General features: G+C 37.0%; 1 pseudogene; it reads left to right on the top strand.

Annotated features, from left to right (window-relative positions):
* The first annotated feature begins 7,138 nt into the window (after nt 1–7,138).
* LOC119056399 (uncharacterized) lies at nt 7,139–7,284 on the top strand (annotated as a pseudogene).
* Nucleotides 7,285–12,520: the final 5,236 nt, after the last annotated feature.

Below are 12,520 nucleotides of genomic sequence, written 5' to 3'. Positions count from 1 at the left end.
GAGATTAGGGCAATGCATCTTTCCTTGGTGTCTGCTTCTAACTCCTCCTGAGGCCATGGACATCCAGGGGTCTGTTCTGTTGCAGTCTTATCTTCCTTTTAGACAGCCCTCTTGGGTTCCATGCTTGATTCCCATTGGAGCCCTGCAATTAATCCATGGGGGATGTGGGGTTGAGTGCTGCTGTTTACCAAGGCAGCCTCCACCATTTCCCAAATTTGGACATATCTTGAAATGGAGATGGTATCAGTCTTTGGATTTCACAGACTTCTAGGGACAAAGACCAAACACTCTGAGCAGTTTGCTTCATTTCTACTTACTCAGCTTGAGGGAAAGGGTACGGACACCTCTCTTGTCCCTCATGGTGGTGAGGTGTGTGTGTTTGAGTTAGAAGTGATGGTGAACTCTAGACATTCCAATAACTCTCTCCAAAGAAGTTCTCTCTAAAAAGGATCCTCTTTCTTGGCCTTTCCAACCTTCTAAATATCCCTGAGGCAGTCATTATACTGTGTTTTCAAAGCTAGTTTCCAGAATGTTTCTTCACAAGTCTTGCATATACAGCTTGCCTTCTCACTTTAGATGGTGGAGGTATTTGCCACCTATTGTTTTATTCTCAGTCTTTGGAATTTGAGCTGAAACTGAGATAGAAAAGCTTTGTTTCAACATCCTGTTATAAATGCTTTTATATTTTGGTTAAATGGTTCTTATAAAGAATAGAAAGTTCGAAAATGAATAGTTGTCCTGTACTTTTGAAACATCTAGGTATTTTTATTTTTATGATGAACTTTTCTTCAGGCAGAACAAGAAGCTTAAATGGGACAGTTCAGATACTAAATCCTTAGGCCTCTGTAGTTTTTAACCTGAAATTATCCTTCCATATTTCAAAATAAGCTTTTCCTCTACCATTTCATTCCAAAACCTGGAGCTTCTGAACCTTCAATTAAGCCTAGCTAACTTAATTATCTCAGCTAAGTGTTCCTTTCTCATTCAGCTTATAGTTCATTTATCCCTTCCTGGGATATGAGTCATTATGATAGAGCTATATAACCGATATACTTGTTTGTCTGGAAGTCATTTTAATGTCTTTGAAAGATTGAATTGTCATAGTTTATCTGATTTCCATATAAACAGAAAGAAAGAACTTAATTCAAGCCCAATAAAACAGTCTGTCCTTGGCCTTCATCCTCTTTGACTGCCCTACATCAACTGCATGTCAAAGCTCCCGACCGCATCTCATTCCACTGAGCTGCCTCTGACTCTTCCAGAATTAGAGTCACTTTCTGGAAATTTTCTCCTCCCTTGACTTCTGTGGCTGGTTCTCTCTCTCTCATTATTGGATTTTCTTTCTATTTACTTCTTTGAATCCTCATCTTAGTGAGTGTTTTTGGCCATTATTTTGTCCCTACATAATTTTATGTAGCCCTCATGTCAGCCCTATGATGTAGAATTTCTATGATGTAGAAATTCTTTCCCTTAGCACTTGCATCCATACCCTGGTGTAATGGCCACCCATATAGAGTTAATTCCCTTAATGTCATCTTTACTTTGCTCTTTGTTCCTTTATGCCTACTGGTAATTTGCTTTAAAAAACATTTTATTCATTTACTTCTAGAGAGAGGGAAAAGAGAGGAGATAGAAAAGGAGAGAAGTATTGTTGTGTGAGATCAGTTGCCTTTCACACACCCCGAAATGGGAACTTGGCCCACAACCCAGGCATGGGATCTGACTGGAAATTGAACCAGTGACCTTGTGGTTCACAGGATATCACTGAATCCACTGAGCGACACCAACCAGAGTGTGTATTTACTTTTATCATGGCTCTTATCACATCAAACTCTAATTATTTGTCTATAGGACTCTGATCATTGAAGTTAGGGATCTGGTTTATTAGTCATTAGCCAGTACCAGACACATAGTAAATGCTCTAAAACTTTTAAATTAATAAGTAAAAGTTTTCTGTATTTATCCTGCTGGCTGGATAACATCTGTATGTTTAGTTAGTCCCTCAAAGTAGACATGGTTAGAAGAAATGGAATTAACTTTTACTACCAATCCTTCCTTCTGACTTCCCACGTCTCATAGGCATCACCTTTGATTCTTCTGTTTGCCTGATCGACCTCAGCTAAATATTCATCAAGTCTATCTATTACAATGGGCAATATCTTTGCATTTGACTCTTGTTTTATTTCCAAGTTCCAAATCTTGGTTACCATTGGTCTGGGTACATTGGGAAGTACTCAGTTGTGCTGCAGAGAAAACATAATACTGAAGTTGGGCCGATGTAGATTAATACTTTGAGTCAGCTGTTAGACGAAGAGCTGTACATTTAACCCTTTTGAACTTCAGTTTCCTCACTTATGACTTCCATTATAATAATTGATTAATGTGTCCAATGGATTTAAACTGTTAGGGCAAGAATTATGTCTTTGTTGACTTCTTATTCTCAGAAATCAAACATAGTTCCTGGTACACAGCTGCCTCTTAGTGACATTTGCTAAATGAGTAAATGAATGAGGGTGGAACATATCTACCTTACAAGCTATAGTAAGAGATAAACTAAATGTGATAAAACATGTCAGGAAGTCCAAACAGATTTGTAGAAGGGCCCCTGTACAACCTCCAGCTGACACCATCAGATGAACCATCACCCAGCAGCCAGGAGCAGCTCCAGCCATGTGGTGACACCATTTGGGCATTCCTATTTATTCTGGCATGCCATCTAACTCCACTGGAAACCAAAGAACCATGTAGTCAACTGACAGAATCTTGATACATAATTGTTATTGCTTTAAGCAACTGAGTTTTACAGCAGCATAGAAGTGGGGTATATTATATTACAGCTACAATAGAAACCTAAAATATGTGGCATGGGTTTTGAGATTGGACTGTGAAGAAGAGGTAGAGGAGTGAAGAAGAGTAAGCAGACTTAGTAGAGGCTGAAAAGGCAATGGGAGGTTAGTATTGGAAGCTAGAGGAAAAGCAACCAGTGTCATATGGTGATAGATTTGACATTGTCACTTACTCTAATGCAGATAACAGAAAATATGAATAATGAGCTTGTGGATTTGACAAAAGCAATTTCAGGCAGAATGCTGGAAGGGTCAAGCAGAATTTAGAGAAAAATTTTCTGATGTTAGAGTTTCAAGGTTGAGCAATAAAACTGTTTCTCATTATAAACCTCTCCAGATGGCAAAAAGTTGACAAAGTAAAAAATGACGCAGAAAAGATGAAACCCAGGGTGATGTGAATACAGAGGTTGGCAGAAGTAGATTTACAATTGCACTGTAGCATTCTCGTGAGTTAATAAAGTCTTTGTAATCATCATGGCCTACATATCTTCTTCCACACAAACAACTGTAGACCTATCATTGTTCGCCCCTGTATAATGTGGTCTCTGGTCAAAGCCAACCCAAGGACGGGTCTATAAGCTTATTAAGACCTCATAAAACCTAAAGCTTGTCCCTCCTGGATGTTTTCAGCTATACAAAAAAAGCTTCTAAAATTTTTTAAAGCTATGATTCATAGACTCTTTCAGGTGAAGTAAAGGACTTGAAATATTTTTAGGGGCAGTGTTCGACAGCACTGTATGTAATTTTCACCTAGTGTCAGGAAGACCCTATTTTTTTAGAGTAGTATGTGTGGCCTTGGTCCACAGATGCTAACCCTAATAAGTGTATGTGCCTTCTGTCCAAGGATGTTAACCCCAATAAGAGTCATAGGAAACCTGTAAGAATGTTCAAGAATCCCCATGGAGAGGATCAAGAGGATCAAAATTTGAGCTGTGGGCTGATAGCTCCTGCTGAGCTCCAGTCAGCTCTCAGTATCACCTTCAACAATATAAGTGAGATCATTTTAGACCTTCTACTGTTCTTATTGCCTCAGTTCTCACCAAGTGAATCAGAAGGACCCACTGAATCTTGATAAATAATGCATTGCTATCATTTTAAGTGGCTAACTTAGGGTGGTTTGTTATAAAGTAATAGATAACAGAAACAATAAGCATGTTTGGAGACAGACTGCAAATATCTCAGCTCACTACTTGGGAGCCAGTGGAATGGTCAGAGTACTGTAGACATAGCTTTCTATAACCTCACACAGTTGATCTCTCAGAGATGTATATGCCTAGGATTTAGTGAATCTTTTGAGGATACCCTCCAGCATCTGATATGGTATCTAGTTTAGTAAAGGGTTAGTAAGTGTTAATGTACATACTCAGAAACCTTCGGGTCTTAATGTTTCTTGTTTGTAAATGATCAGAAATGGGGAGTATATATGCCTCAACATATCCTCTGTTTCTTTGGTTAGGTATCTCCTACTATTCCCCTATATATATTCTCATTCAGTCAAAACAAACTACTTATTTTCCCAAAATATCCTTTCCTTTTCAGACTCCATTTCTTTGCTTTAATCATTTAGTCAATCATTTATGTAGAAGTTTTATGTAAATTAAAAGGAGTTATAGACTTATATTACTTGGCATTGGATTTTAGTTGTGGACATATTTTGTATACAAAATGATAAATTATTGAAGAGCAATGGATGTCAGTTTTATTTTTCTCCCATCCTTTAGGCTAAACTAGCTTTAAACATAGCTAGTAATCAAAAACTTTCTTTCTCTCTTTCTTTCTTTCTGTCGTCCATTTCAGGTAAGATCCAGAAAAACCTAAATCCATTCCCTCTAAAATCCAAACTCTGACATGATGCACAAGGCCCTCCACATTCAGAGTTCTGCCCTATCTCCAGCTTCATTTCTTGCCTCTCAATCACTCTCACTAGGAATTTGGAATGATGGGGAAAAATGACAGCATGCTGAAAAGATTTGGAGCAGCCATAAAGGACAGCTCACTACTAGATAGAACCTGTAACAGAAACAGCTATTGATCTCTCAAGATTCAGTCACCCTCCTTCTTTTATAATAGAACCACTTTATGTTAGGGGAATATGTGACCAACCAAAATAAGAGCTACATTGCTCAGCTTTCCTTGAAACTAGATATGACCAAGTAACTAATTTCTGTCCAATTAGATAATATAAATATGTGTCATTAGATACTTATATAAATATAAGTGCCAATTAGGTAATATAAATTTAAGTGTTATTCGAGGGTTCTAGAAATTGTTCTTAAAAGATGGGGCTGAGAACTTTTAAGATTTTTCTCCATCCTGCTGCTACATTGTGGACATCATGGTGTTTAAGTCATCTGAGATTATAGGGTGGAAGCTACATGTTGATGGCAGAACAATAAAGTATAAGGACCCTGAGTCTCTTAATAATCATAGAATTACTACTAGATGGTTCTGAAATGCTTATCACCAGAACCATTTATGTCTTAGAGCAATAAATGTGAAGCCACTCTTATCTGAGCATCTCTATCACTTGCGGCAGAAAGCAGTCTACCCTAACACCATGTCCAAGTTTTGGAGTATTCATATGGAAATAAAACTGATTTCAGTTTAAGTTTAAGTCTGGTTTTCTATGTCTGAATCAACCAAGTCTATGGGACTCACACGTGGAGAGAAGATTACCACTTTCATAAATAAAAAGATTTGAGTTACTTTCAGTTTTTTATTTGCTTTCCATTTAATCTGGTTGAAACTGCCTTCGTATAACTTTTTGACAATAGCATCACTTCCATAATACCCATTTCAAGTGAAAAAGCACTGAAACGTGACCTGTAATTTCAAAGAAAAAGAGAGGAAAAGATGCATTTTTTTTCTGCGAAAGGATAGCAAAGTGCTCATTCCGAGCACTACCCCTACCCATTATTTTCCTTCCCCAGATTCCTTCACCCACTTTATTCCCCTAGTTCCTACACAAGGATGATAAACACAAAATATTGAGTCATTTGCCCTGGTGCTGGTGGGGCTCAGTTGATTGGAGTGTTTTCCCATAACCTAGAGGTTGAGCGTTTGATTCCCGTTCAGGGCACATAAATACCTAGGTTGTTGGTCGGGTCCCCAGTCTGGATCCCTGAACCAGGTAAATAAGATTCCCAGGTCTGGGTGCATATGGGAGACAACCAATCAATGCTTCTCTCTCATCAATGTTTTGGTCGCTCCCACCTTCTTTCTCTAAAAGCAATGAAAAAATGAAAAATGAGGATTAAAAAAAAAACCTTTGAGACATGTTAGCTGACCCCATATTGGCAATATTTCTAAGATCATTTTGTCTGGCACATGAAGTTCCTTCCTCCCTCTAAGGCAGCCATGACTTCATTCCTTGATGTCTGTGCCATGCATTGGTGCACCCATAATACAGGGCACATGAAGCATCCACTCTGAGGGACTCTTGGGTGCAAACACCCAAATATTCATGTTTAAATTAGGGGTTAGGGTGCCCCTCTGTATAATTTCTGATTTGGCAAAATCAAAAAATAACACTTTGCTATTTCAAGAAAAATAATACCTATGCAGCCAGTTGAAAGGTCAAGAGGAAGATTAAATTATTAGTTGCCTTTATTAAAATAATTCATTAAATTGGCACATTTCGAGGAGTTAAATTCTCTGCAAACATTTTAGTGCCATTAAGAATATTTTCCTTTGTGCTTACATGTCCTCTACCTCCTTTGTAATTTGGTTAAATACCTGCCTTTTACAATAAAAGAGTTTCAAAATCAATTTACCCCCACCTGGTGACTGTACTTGATAAGGAAAAATGACCAGAAATCTATATGGTGGTTCTGCTGAGCAGAAAGTGAGGCTTTGAGACATGGAATTCTCATCCCAGGTAATTACTTCTCAGAACAGCATCCATGGGCTGCCTTCACTTTGTACCTTCTTTGTAAAGGTTAGTGATGGACTTAAAAAAAAAACATGAGTGATTGATCCATCAGTATGACTTTGAGTGACCTTGATTATTGTGAGAGAAAAATCAAGCAACATTAGTTTATGTCTCTCTCGTAGTGGACGTGCTTACTGGATGTGCAATGATGACCAGACAAGACCTAGACCTTGGAAAACTCCTATTCTTTTGGGAAATAAAGACATGGTATTACTGCATACCATGCAAAAACATGGTATCATTTAGAAAATGTGGTTTGTATTTTTTTAAAAAGAGTATGGGAAAATTAATAAAAAGATGCATTGTAAAATTTCATACATGACAAACAATTCATCAATAGCACTTCTAAGTATTTTTCCCAATTGCTTCTTGGCCTTTTGGCTAAGATCAAGTGTAAGTATTTGATTTTTAGGGGCAGTGTTCGACACTGCTTCAGAAAAGTGAAGAAAAGTGAAGCTTTTTATCACACATTCACATGCATGTTCATAGCAGCTGTGAATACCCAATGTTCTTCAGTGAGCGAAGAGATAAATTGTTACATTCATACAATGGAATACCATACAGCTATTAAAAATAACTGGCTACTTATTCATACAACAACTTGAATAGATATCAGGGGTATTATGCTGAGAGGGGAAAAAGCCAATCTCAGAATATTACATATCTTATACTTCTATAGGAGAGGATTTGTGTGTCCAGAAAAATGTCTTACAGAAGAAAATTTTTGAGGTTGAGCTTGAGGAATCAGTGTAAAATGCATACATGGAGAAGAAAAAACCCTCCCTGTAATAACCCTGTATGGTAAAAACCAGGAGCTCAGAAACTTGGTTCAGTGGAGAGATGCCCACTGCATTACCACAGCATAAAACTCCAGGTTTCTGGATGAAGGAGCCTGAAGGTTAGAAGAACTGGGTGAGGGCCCCAGTGGGTCAGTAGAAGTTCAAAAATGTTTAATTATAATTTTAAAAAGTAAAAACAGCTTCTCTGTAGTAGTAATAACAATAAAGAAAGACAGATTTTACTTACTTTTTTAGACTAATCCCAATACAACTTTTATTTCCAAATGCTTTGGTGTTTAAAGTGCCATAGATTTCCAGTGTAAAAGTCATCACCTGTCTTGCTTTTTATCACTAGGGGCCTTAATCCTCATAGACTTTATATTACTCAAGTTAATGACAGAGGGAGAGAGCTTCGGTAATCGGAAGACCTGATAGCACAGAGAGAAGGACTGAGAAAGTTTGTCCTTGGCAGGTTTATTAGCTACACCATTTTTGTTTTCATTTGTGTATTTGTTTTTAATGATTGCTCCAGGATTTACAATGTGTATATCTTTAACTTCCCTCAGCCTACTTTCAAATAATATAATACCAGTTTGCATATATAACATGAAACGTATGACAGTAGTTTCCCATTTCCTTCTGTTCATCATTTGTACTAGTGTAGTAAAATGTTTAAGTTCTACATGTTACAAACCCTACCTCTCAATGTTATCATTTTTGCTTTAAAAATCAGTAACTTGTGAAGGAAGTTGAACATCAACTTTAAAAAGCCTTTCATATTTGCCACATACTTGTCATTTCCAGTACCTTTTAATATTTATTTACTTGAGATCCAGGTTCCAATCTGGAATCATTTTTCTTTCAACCAGAGGAACGTCCTTATCATGTTTTAACAGTCAGGGCTGCTGGCAAGAAATTCTCAGTCTTCGTTTGTCTGAATTTGTCTTTATTATGCCTTCACATTTAAAGATACTTTTGCTGGATTTAGAATGCTAATTTGATAGTTTTTTCTACGAACTATAGGTGTTTTTTCATTTTCTTTGGGCTTATCTCATTTCTTTTGACATGTCTATAATAATTCTTTTCTTCATTCCTCTATGCCATGTCTTTTTTCCTCTGGCAGATTTAAATTTTATTATTGTTTGCAGGAGTTTATTCACGATGTGCTTTGATCTAATTGTGTGTGTGTGTGTATGTATACGTTTCTGTGCATCCAGCTTAGGGTTTATTGAATTCCTCAGATCTATAGAGTTAGAGTTTTCATTAAATTTAGAAAATTGGGGGGCCCTGTTTCTTCACACCCCCACACACTTTTCCTTTCCTTCTGGGGCTCTGTACAGACCTATGCTAGACCACTTGATATTGTCTCATTACTTGCTGGGGTTGTATTTATTTAGACTTTCTCTCTGTATTTCAGTTTGTATTGTTTCTATTGCAATATCTTCAAGTTCACCAATTTTATTCCTGCCGGATTCTAATCTGCTGCCAATACCATGCACTAAATTTTTTACTTTAGACATTATGTTTCCTCTTTAGAATTTCTCCTTGGAACTTGATGACAGCTTCCCTTTAACTTCAGATTTTTTTTGTAATCTTTAACCCTTCAACATAGCATATTCATCCTAGTAGTTTTAAAAATCTGATGATTTTATTAGTGCTGTCATTTTTGTCTATTTCTAAAGACTGATTTTTTGTCTGGTTCTTGGTTATATTTTCCATTATTTTTTATGTCTACTAATTTTGGGGTTGAATTTAGACATTATAAATTTTGTTATTGAGGGTCTAGTATTTTTTTCTGCTTTTACAAAGCATAGTAACAAAAATTGGCAGGCTTCAAAATTACTTATAGATTAGTTTCATCATTTCTTAAGCTTTGTTATTAATTGTCTGTGGTGGTCTTTACTGTAAGGCTTGTTTTACGTGCCTATTGAATGCCCCACTCTTTCTGACTGAAATTTAAAATTTCCTCAGCCTTATTTGAACTCTGGGAATTGTTCAGATTATAGCTCTTTGAGAATTGTTTGTCTGGCATTATGAATTGCCAGCCAAAATGATTCTTTGTCTGACTTAGTGATGTGTAGCTCAGTACCCAATAGCAAAATCAGAGGTACCCTATGTAGATCTTTCAAGCATTGTCTCTATGTAGTTCTCTTCCTTCTGGTACTTTGTCCACCATTCCATCTGTCTGAGCTCCCTGAACTCGGATCTCTAGCTCTTCAATGCATCGCAGACGATGTGTTCTATCTGAGCTCTCTCCGTCTCTCCCTCTCTCTGCCAAAATCTGCATGGTGATTCTACCCAGAAAACCTTATTTGTTTTTCTTCTCTAAGAAATCACAGTCCTGTGCAGCCTGTTGTTCAATGTCTGAAAATAATTGTTTCATATATTTTGCCTAAGTTTTTAGTTGTTTACATCAGAGAGCAAATCTTATAATATTTCCATGAGGCTGGGAAGCCCAAATGTTCATACACTCTTTTGGGCAGCTTCCCTTCAACACATGCAACCAACTAGACAGTTCTCACTCCTATATGGTGTAAAACATGATTGCTACAACTTAGGTTTCTGAGAGACACATAGATATTTGCCTTATTTGAGTTATACCTGGGTAGTAAATGGCCACAGCTATTTAAAAGGGGTTCTGGTGCTCGTAACAAAACCATAATGCTTTAACTTTGCAATTCCTATTGAAACCTGCCTATTTGGAGTCCCAGTGCAAAGCACATTTATTTGATTTAGCTTTTGGCTGGTTGGTAATTGTCCTCATTCCCAGTAGCTAGCCAGATCAATATATGCCCAGTGGGGGTAGAAGCAGTTAGTGTAATGCTACCCACTGTGACTAACTTAGATCGTTAGTGTAGATCTCTAGTGTTTAATTTTATAATTCATTGAATAGTTGCCACATAGAGTAGGCACTTTCATAATTCAATGAAATAAATAATGAATGTTTGTTCCAATGAAGATTCCAATTTAGAGAGTTTTAGTCTGCATAAAGAAAAAATGAAAAGGAAGAGAAAGTGCAAAGAGGGGGGAGGGACAGTAACAGGAAAATCAGCAAAATATATTTTGTTTTCCTGTTTCACAAAATAATGCCTACTGGGTATTCACAAACCTGTATCATCTATATTCATCCATACCCTCAGAAGTCTCCTTTAATCTAATGGTAAAAGGCTTTCCCTGGTTCTCTTCCTCTCTTCAGTCTTACAAGGTAATTTCAAAACAATAGCTTTTCTTTAAATATGTGAGCATATAGATCAGACATAAGTTGACAGATTTCTACAGAAAAGTCATTGATAAAGAGCTGCCCATGGGAGAGTGATGGGGAGAGAGATGGGTGAGGGGGCAAGAAGGGTCTTGAAGAAGGAAGTGGAGCTGTCCAGTAGGGGCCATCAAGGTCAATTCAACTAGATACTAAATTAGTTAATGGTGTTATTGGTGAGTTGCAGAAAGATATACAGGTATTTGAAGTGAAATCTTTTTAGCTTGAAAAAATTTTTAAAAGAAACAACAGAAGATGTTAAAGAAAAGAAAGAGCCAATGTTAGAGTCATAAAAGATAGAAAAACTTCAAAATCAGAAGCATGTAGAGACAGAGTAGGTGGCACCAAATTGTAAATGAGCCTGTAAAGCATTGGCCAGTTTAAAAACCAAACAATAACAACAAAATAAGCAAAACAACTTCTATGATATTCCTGAAGATAGGTCTGTCTCCAGCCACTAAGTGAAACATTTTAATTTTAGGCATTTTATTGTATGTTTTGTGTAATAATGTATAATGGATGTGTCAGCAAGAACTGAAATGTATGCTGGTGTGTGGTATTTCAGTTCTTCAAATTTTAATTAAAAACCTGCAGGCATTATAAACTTTTTTTTTAAAAAAGCAAAAGTTCATATAATTAGACCAAAAGTTTATATGACTGTTTATGCTGCCCTTGAATTCCTCACACTTGTCCTGATGGAGTATTTTGTCTTTTTCCTTGAACTTGGGCAAGGCTATGAGACTTGCTGACCAATGTAGCTCACACTGGTTATCCTCACCTTGAACTCACACTATTCATATAAGCCAACATAAAATTTGTTTTGAAACATCTAGCCTTTATGGTCCTTTTAAAAAAGCATGCATTATCACACTCCATTGGAAAAATGGAATTACAAGTTCCCCATTTTTTTTCGCCGCCTCATTTGCTGAGCACAGAGCAAGCAATGGAGATTTATCTGGTGGTTTTGGTTCCAAACCACTCAAGATAAACTTGGAGAGAAGGCTCTTTGCTATTAAAAGTATTTCTTCTGGTTATCTGTTTAATCTTGATGTCCTCTATGACATCATACTTATTTCCTAGACTTAGGTTTATTATAGGCAATAAAGATTCTGAAAATGCCTAAATGTAAATTTAAATATCTTTAGGGGGCAGTCATGCAATGAGGTAAGAATTTGATCATAGGAGAAAACAAATGTGGGAATTGTGGAAAATCCAGAAAGTGTAATTCTTGTACTAAAACTTATGGAATACAAATAGTGTATTAACTCCATTTTGCAGAAGGGAGAACCGAGACAGAGAGAGAGATTAAGTAATTTACCCAAGGTCACAAAGCTATTTATCATTAGAGCTAAATTTAATCCCAGCCTCTCTGGTGTGAGAATCTATACTCTGAGTAGTCAGAAGTGTCATCTGGCACCCCAGTTGCAGGAGGTCCTCAAGGGCAGAATGCTGCAAAAGGAGGGAATAACTAAGATTTAAATAATGGCCACAGTCAAGGAAATAAGTAAGAAACTATAATACCAAAGCTCACCTTTTTTTTTTTTTTTTAATCAGGGAACTTTCACAACCTTCTTCTTGGATGAAGGTTCCATCATCCCCAAGTAAGGCCAGTCAGGGCTTGCAGGAGCAAGCATCTGGTGGGATTTCACAACAGGAGTGAAGTGCTGTGGGGTGAAGGGTCCTGGGCACTGTGAAGGTGCGTGGAATA

The sequence above is a fragment of the Artibeus jamaicensis genome, unplaced genomic scaffold (genome assembly GCF_021234435.1).
Source record: "Artibeus jamaicensis isolate MK-2021 breed Jamaican fruit bat unplaced genomic scaffold, CSHL_Jam_final contig_851, whole genome shotgun sequence".
NCBI lineage: Eukaryota > Metazoa > Chordata > Mammalia > Chiroptera > Phyllostomidae > Artibeus > Artibeus jamaicensis.
The sequence above is the reverse complement of the archived record's forward strand: the minus strand, read 5'-3'. Positions and strand labels throughout refer to the sequence as shown.